Genomic DNA, 7,895 nt, shown 5'->3' with positions numbered 1-7,895 from the left:
GTGAGAGGCCCGCGTACCGCAAAAAAAAAAAAAAAAAAAAAAGCACCGAGTCCTAACCAATGGACTGCCAGGGAATTCCCCTAGAATTACTTTTAATTAATTTAAATTTAAGTTTAAGTGGCACATGTGGCTGATGGCTACCATATTGGAGAGCACAGCTCTGTAACATGCAATTATATAAAAAGACCACAAATAATTTTTCCATTCTTTTATTTACAGATATTGAAGTTATTTCCAAATTATTGCTATATAAGAAAATGCTTCAATGAACATATTTCTCTATGCCTCCTTATGCAAATATGGGAGAATTTGGATATTAGTTTATAAGTGGAATTATATTGTCAACTCTACTAAATATTGCCAAATGGTCTCCACAGTGGTTTTTCCAGTTTACACTCTTACACAATGTAAGAGTGTCCCTATCTCCCCATAACCTCAGCAACACTTGGTATTACCAGACTTATCTTTGCCAATATGATTGATGTCAAATGTTGTCTCATTGTTATTTTATTTTATTTTAAATATTTATTTATTTAGGCTGCGCTGGGTCTTTGTTGTGGCATGCAGGATCTTTTTTAGTTGCAGCATGCGGACTTATTAGTTGTGGCGTGCAGACTCTTAGTTGCGGCATGTGAACTCTTAGTTGCAGCATGCATGCGGGATCCAGCTCCCCCTGCATTGGGAGCTCAGAGTCTTACCCACTGAACCACCAGGGAAGTCCCTCACTGTTATTTTAAATTGCATTTTCTGTTTCTCCTTTGAGGAATTGTCTTTCATACTGTCTTCATTTTTCTCTTGAGTTGATTGTCTTTTTCATACTGATTTGTGGAAGTTCTCCATAAATTCTAGGTGGTAATTCTTTCTTGGTTATATGCCTATATATGATGACTACTATAATGTTCTTTTTATTATTCATTTAATTTTTGGAATAGCAATAATTCACATGTATTCCAAAAGGTACACAAAGATAACTAGGGTTGACTGAAAAATATTCTCTCCTTGACCAAACTCTAGCCACGTTCCTCTAAGCTCTTTTTCTACTTTGGCCTGCAAAGACTTAAACAGAGGACTTCCCTGGTGGCGCAGTGGATAAGACTCTGTGCTCCCAATGCAGGGGGCCTGGGCTCGATCCCTGGTCAGGGAACTAGATCCCACATGCATGCCACAACTAAGGAGCCCTGAGGGTGCAACTAAGGAGCCCGCCTGCCGCAAATAAGACCCAGCACAACCACATAAATAAATATTTTTTAAAAAAGACTTAAACACGAACATAATTTCTAACAGCTCAAGGCCACATCCCCAGGATGACTTTTGCCCCCCTTAAAGTGTCTGCCTGAGAAAACACAAAGCTGCCAAAATAATTTTTTGTTTGTTCCAGTCAACACCTGAAGATAGGGCCCTTGTCTCCTGGCCTCTCTGGGAGGGTAGGAGTCTAAATTGGATAAGCACCAGTTAACAAACCCAAATGGATTTCACACGGACCAAACCCCCACTTCCTGCTTTTTGTAATTTTTCACTTCCCTGACTCTACTGAGCTCCCGCTCACCCCCCTCTCTATTCCCTCATTCTCCTTTTAAAATGCCCAGTTACCTCTGTACAAATCCAAGTTGAGTTCTGTTCATGGTGGACTCTTTTCCCTAATGCATTAGTATACTACTGACTACAATCTGTCCTTACCATATTAACTAGTGTCCAACTTTTTTATCTTTGAATAACCCAGCAGTTCTACTCCTAGGCATATACCCAAGAGAAATGAAAACATACGTCCACACAGAAACTCGTACAAGAATGTTTACAGCAGCATCGTTTAATGATAGCCAAAAGGTGGAAAAAGCCCAGATGTCCATCAGCTGGTTAAGTGGATAAACAAATTGTGATTTATACATAGAATGGACTATTATTCAGCCATAAAAAGGAATGTAATACTGATATATGCTACAACTTTGATGAACCTCGAAAACATTATGGTAAGTGTAAGAAGCCGGACACAAACAGTCACATGTTGTACCATTACTTTTATATAGTATATACGGAATAGGCAAATCCATACATATAGATCAGATTAGAGGTTGGGGTCAAGGGAATATATGGTAAGGCAAACCCTCAAACTTGTTTTCTTGGTTATTCTTGGCCCTTTGTTCATCCATATAAATATTGGAATCAGCTCATGAAGTCCAGAAGAAATATTACTGAGAATTTTTATTAGAATTGTTTTAGATTTATCAATTAATTTGGGAAGAGTTGACGTCATTGTTATATTATGTCTTTTTATCCATTAACACGTATGTCTATTTATTTAGGTCTTCAATAAAATACGGTGATTTTTCTCAGAAATTTCTTGAAAATTTTTTGATTTATTCCTGCTTATCTTAAAATGTTTATTGTATTGTAAAGGGCTTTAATTAAATTATGTTTTCTTTCTATCTGCTACTGCTATAAAGGAAACTAATTGCTTTACTTATTAATATCTATTCAGTAATGTTTCTAAGCCTCCCTATAAATTCTAATAATGTGTTGGGTTTTCTTTTATTTATTTACTTGTTGGGTTTTATTTTATTTATTTATTTATTTTTGGCTGCGTTGGGTCTTCATTGCTGCGCGCGGGCTTTCTCTAGTTGCGGTGAGTGCAGGGGTGCTCTTCATTGCGGTGCGCTCGCTTTTCACTGCGGTGGCTTCTTTTGCTGCGGAGCATGGGCTCTAGGGTGCGTGGGCTTCGGTAGTTGTGGCTCACGGGCTCTAGAGCACAGGCTCAGTAGTTGTGGCGCAGGGACTTAGTTGCTCCGCCGCACGTGGGATCTTCCCGGACCAGGGCTTGAACCCGTGTCCCCTGCACTGGCAGGCAGATTCTTAACCAGTGTGCCACCAGGGAAGTCCATGTGTTGGGTTTTCTATGTAGATAATCAAATCCTTATAAACAACATAATCATTATTTATGTTTTTTTTTAAATTGTCAAGTTAGTATTGATAATACACACACACACACACACACACACACACACACACACACACACAAAACACTGCTTGGTTTGATTTGCAAAACTTTTGTTTAGGATTTTTCCCACTATGCTTGTCAGTGAGTTTCATGAAATAGTTTTTTTTTGTTTTTTTTTTTTTGGCTGCACCGCACAGCTTGTGAGATCTCAGTTCCCCAACCAGGGATTGAACCCAGGCCCTTTACAGTGAAAGCGCTGAGTCCTAACCACTGGACCGCAGGGGAATTCCCCCAAATAGTTTTAAAGTATATACTCTTTTATCTCTTCTCTGGAAAGGTGTATGTTGTTGTTGTTAATGTTGGTTGTAACTCTGTATGCAGGTAATAGTAATCTGATGAAGTGTTCTTCTACCATCAGAAACAACTTGTACAAAACAGTGAGCCTGGGCTTCCCTGGTGGCGCAGTGGTTGAGAATCTGCCTGCCAATGCAGGGGACACGGGTTCGAGCCCTGGTCCGGGAAGATCCCACATGCCGCGGAGCAACTAGACATGTAAGCCACAACTACTGATCCTGCGCTTCTGGAGCCTGTGCTCTGCAACAAGAGAAGCTGTGACAGTGACAGTGAGAGGCCCGCGCACCGCGATGAAGAGTGGCCTCCGCTCGCCGCAACTAGAGAAAGCCCTCGCACAGAAACGAAGGCCCAACACAGCCATAAATAAATAAATAAATAAATAAAAAGCCATGTTTATAAAATCTTTAAAAAAAAAAAAACAACAGTGAGCCCCTCAGCCTCCCACTCTTTTACTGGGTTCACTCCTACTCACCCTTCGGTTCTCACTGTGAACTTCACATCCTTAGAAAGCTCTTTGCTGCCTCCCACACTAGGTTAGATGTCTGTGTTCCACGCCTCTCATAGCACACTTTATTTCCTCTATCATAACTCTCTTCACATTTCACTGTAATGTCTCACTGAATGTTGGTATTCTCAGCTGGACCACAAGCTGCAACCTCATTTTTTTTTTATTTTTTTTTTGGCCGCACCACATGGCTTATGGGATCTTAGTTCCCTGACCAGGGATTGAACCCAAGCCCTTGGCAGTGACAGTGCGGAGTCCTAACTGAACTGCCAGGGAATTCCCTGCGACCTCATTTTTGTTCACCACTACTCCAGGGTTTGGCACATGGATGGCACAACATTACCCATCAATAAATGGATGTTGACTGTTTGATTAAATGAATGAGTGAAGGAAACAGCGGCAAAATGGGACATGAATCAAGTTATCCCTGTATATGGAAAAATTTGAGCTGCCTGTGAAGACCTTCTGCTTTAGAACAAGGGAGAAGATAAGAACCAAGAAAGACTGCAGGCGCAGCTGTGGGAGCAGAGAAATATGGAAGGAGGTGGAGGCACCATCCAGGTCCTTCTGTGCAGAAGCTCAGTATGAAAAGACAGTGATGGGGAGCAGAGACATGGCAGCACCAGGGACCCCACCATTATTGGAGGCCTGCTAGAACCCCAGGGTTCCACCAAAGATGGCTCTGGACACTTAGATGTTCTGGGAGGGTCATTATGCCACCTGAGAGCCAAGTGCTATGCAGGGTCATGGGGAAGACAGCAGAGATTCCTCAAGATTCTCTCACAGACAGAGGGAGGGGCTTGGACAGGGTTAGATTTCTCCTATTACTGCAGGCAGAGTCCCCCGAAATATCAGTTAAAGTTTCTTGTTTTTTTTAACCCAATAAAAAATGGGCAGATGATCTAAAGAGACATTTCTCCAAAGAAGACATACAGATGACCAAAAGCCATTTGAAAAGATGCTCAACATCGCTAATTATTAGAAAAATGCAGATCAAAACTACAGTGAGGTATCACCTCATACCAGTCAGAATGGCCATCATCAAAAAGTCTACAAATAATAAATGCTGGAGAGTGTGTGGAGAAGACAGAACCCTCCTACACTGTTGGTGGGAATGTAAATTGGTACAGCCACTATGGAGAACAGTATGGAGGTTCCTTAAAAAACTAAAAATGATTCTGCAATCCCACTCCTGGGCATATATCCAGAGAATACCATAATTAGAAAAGATGCATGCACCACAGTGTTCATAGCAGCACTATTTACAATAGCCAAGATGTGGAAACAACCTAAATGTCCATCAACAGATGAATGGATAAAGAAGATGTGGTACATATACACAATGGAATACTACTCAGCCATAAAAAAAGGATGAAATAATGCCATTTGCAGCAATGTGGGTGGACCTAAAGATTATCATACCAAATGAAGTAAGTCAGACAAAGACAAATATCATATGCTATCACTTATATGTGGAATCTAAAAAAAAAAGATACAAATGAACTTATTTACAAAACAGAAACACTCACAGACAAAGAAAACAAACTATGGTTACCAAAGGGGAAAGGTGGGGGGAAGGGATAAATTAGGAATTTGGGAGTAACATATAACACTACTATATATAAAATAGATAAGCAACAAAGTCCTATTATATAGCACAGGGAACTATACTCAATATTTTGTAATAACCTATATGGGAAAAGAATCTGAAAAATATATAACTGAATCACTTTGCTGTATACCTGAAACTAACACAACATTGTAAATCAACTATACTTCAATAAAAGATACATTTTTAAAAAGTTTCTTTTTTTTAAATATTTTTGTACTGTATGACCAAATTATATCCAAACCTCAGAAATTAGGTTATATTTTTTAAATTCCCAAGTCCATGGTGGTGAACACACTTTAGTGTAAACAGAAGTAGGAATATAATGTTGTACACATGAAACTTACCTCTATTAAAAAAAAATCTAAAATAAAATTTTAAAAAATCCCCAAGTCTACTCAAGGCAGAGATCGCTCAATGGCTTCTGCGGGCCACTAGAGAAACCTCCCTCACCATGTCCTGACCCCACTGACTCATGCTCAGTAACTATTATGTTTATTCTACACCTGCACCTCAGTACCATAAGTGCCTTGTACAGAGGTACAAGAAATTCAGTCAGTGGAGAGACATGATAGCCGGGTATCCTAGCTTATCTGTCTCATGTGACTTTGAATAGCATCCGTTAGCCCCTTGAGCTTCAATAACTGAGTACACTGGCAAATGGACCTTTAGACTTGCCATAAGGCTCATTAGGCCCTGCTCCTAGACCGTTTGTTCATTCATCCAATTAACCCTGCCTGAACACCTCCTGTATGGGAGACCATGGTTGGGTCAGTCTCTGGTATCTACCTAGAGAGCTATTTCCATGTGACTCAGAAATGTTGATCTGTAGAGTAGACTTGAAGGCCTCACACAAGATTTGGAAGGCAGGATATCATACTAGGTAAAAGCATGTGCATTGGAGACAAATCCTGCGTTCAAATCCAACCTCTAGCACTTACTTCTCTGGACCTCATGGAAAAATAGGGCTAATAAGAGTTTTGTCTCAGTTAGGATGCATTCAGCTGTAAGCAACAGAAAACTCAGCTAATAATGAAGACATTAAATTGTTTCATTTTACAAAAAGGTCTGGAGGTAGGCAGCTGGTAAAGCCACTCACATATATCATCCAACAAGACCTAGGCTCTCTTCATCCTGCTCCATCACCCTTGGTGTGCTGGCTTTTGGGACCCCTGTGATACTCCATGATTCTCTTGGCACATGGGAAACCTTGCCCCTGGATTTCCCAGATCAATCTGGGAGTATTACTTCTTGGGGGGTGGGGAGGGGACAATGGCCTTGTGGTGATTTGGATTATTATTCCCAGTTATTTGCTCCCTTATAATTTAAGTATACATCCCTGTCCTTTGCTGCATGACTTGCTTGGGCCAACCGGATGTCAGAAGACATGATATAGGCAGATGGGTTTTTGTAATTTGACTTGGCCTCTTACACTCCTGTGATGTGACAAGAGAAAAGTAAAATCCAGACCTCTACTGTCCCTTCAGCTTGGGCCCCAGAATAAAGACCCTGGACCAGAACCAAACACAACCAGAAGCTTGGAGCCTTATCCATCCTGATCAAGCCCAACTTGGATCAGCCAAACCACAGCCAGCTTCCAGCACTATGAACATAAAAATAATTGTTGTTATGGTAAGCCATTGATATCTTGGAGATGTTTGTTTACGCAGCAAAAACTAACTATTGCAGGACATTTTGGGGGCCCTACCAATGTCTAAGCTCTTTATCAGGATCAATTATCTTACACCAAAACTCAGAGGTGTGAGGAAATGAAATTTACCTATAAGAAATGTGGCCTTTCTTACGACCCTCATCTACTGGGTAGCAGTAAAAGCTGGAGCTGTTTCAGTACAATGCCATAGAATAAACATGCTCTTCAGATACTTCTTAGTCTCTCTAGGTAAAAATGCTGAGAATCTCAGATTTCTCAGAAGTCTTCCTTCCTCCCAGGCTTCTTGCCAAGTAGCTGTTGGGAGTGCATGAAGACAGAGAAGAGGCTTAAATTCTCTTGTGGGGGACAGGTGTAGGAGGGGAATCAGGGTCCTCATGATCTCACTGCGTCCTTTGGCTCCTCTGGTGTATGGGTCAATATGTACTTGGTCATGTTCACCCTGTTGTTCTTTGGCTAATGTCAGCACTTAGAGTATCTCAAGGGTCTCTCATGGCTGGGTCTGATCTCACTGGTACTCCCTGGCTGACTCAACCTCCCTGTGGCTCTGGAGAGCCCAGTGGACCCCCTGAATATCTACCATGTCCCCAATCTAGCCCCTGACCCAAGCTGTCCAAACTGCACACCTCTGTTGTCCATTCACCACCTTCCTTCCACACCACGCCCATGGCTCTCAGCTCAATACCCACCTAGGGAAGAACTAAAAGTGAAAACTAGACCCTCTCTCCCTCTCGTTCACCCTGGTTTGCCCATATATCTATATTGGACACAAGTTTGTACCAACTTCAGTGATTTCTTCTATTTTCTAGCTGTTTTTGAAGTCATT

This window comes from Aethalodelphis obliquidens, unplaced genomic scaffold, assembly GCF_003676395.1.
Source record: "Aethalodelphis obliquidens isolate GAN/ISIS:26980383/991018 unplaced genomic scaffold, ASM367639v1 scaffold31, whole genome shotgun sequence".
Taxonomy (NCBI): Eukaryota; Metazoa; Chordata; class Mammalia; order Artiodactyla; family Delphinidae; genus Aethalodelphis; species Aethalodelphis obliquidens.
Note: the sequence above shows the minus strand (reverse complement) of the source record.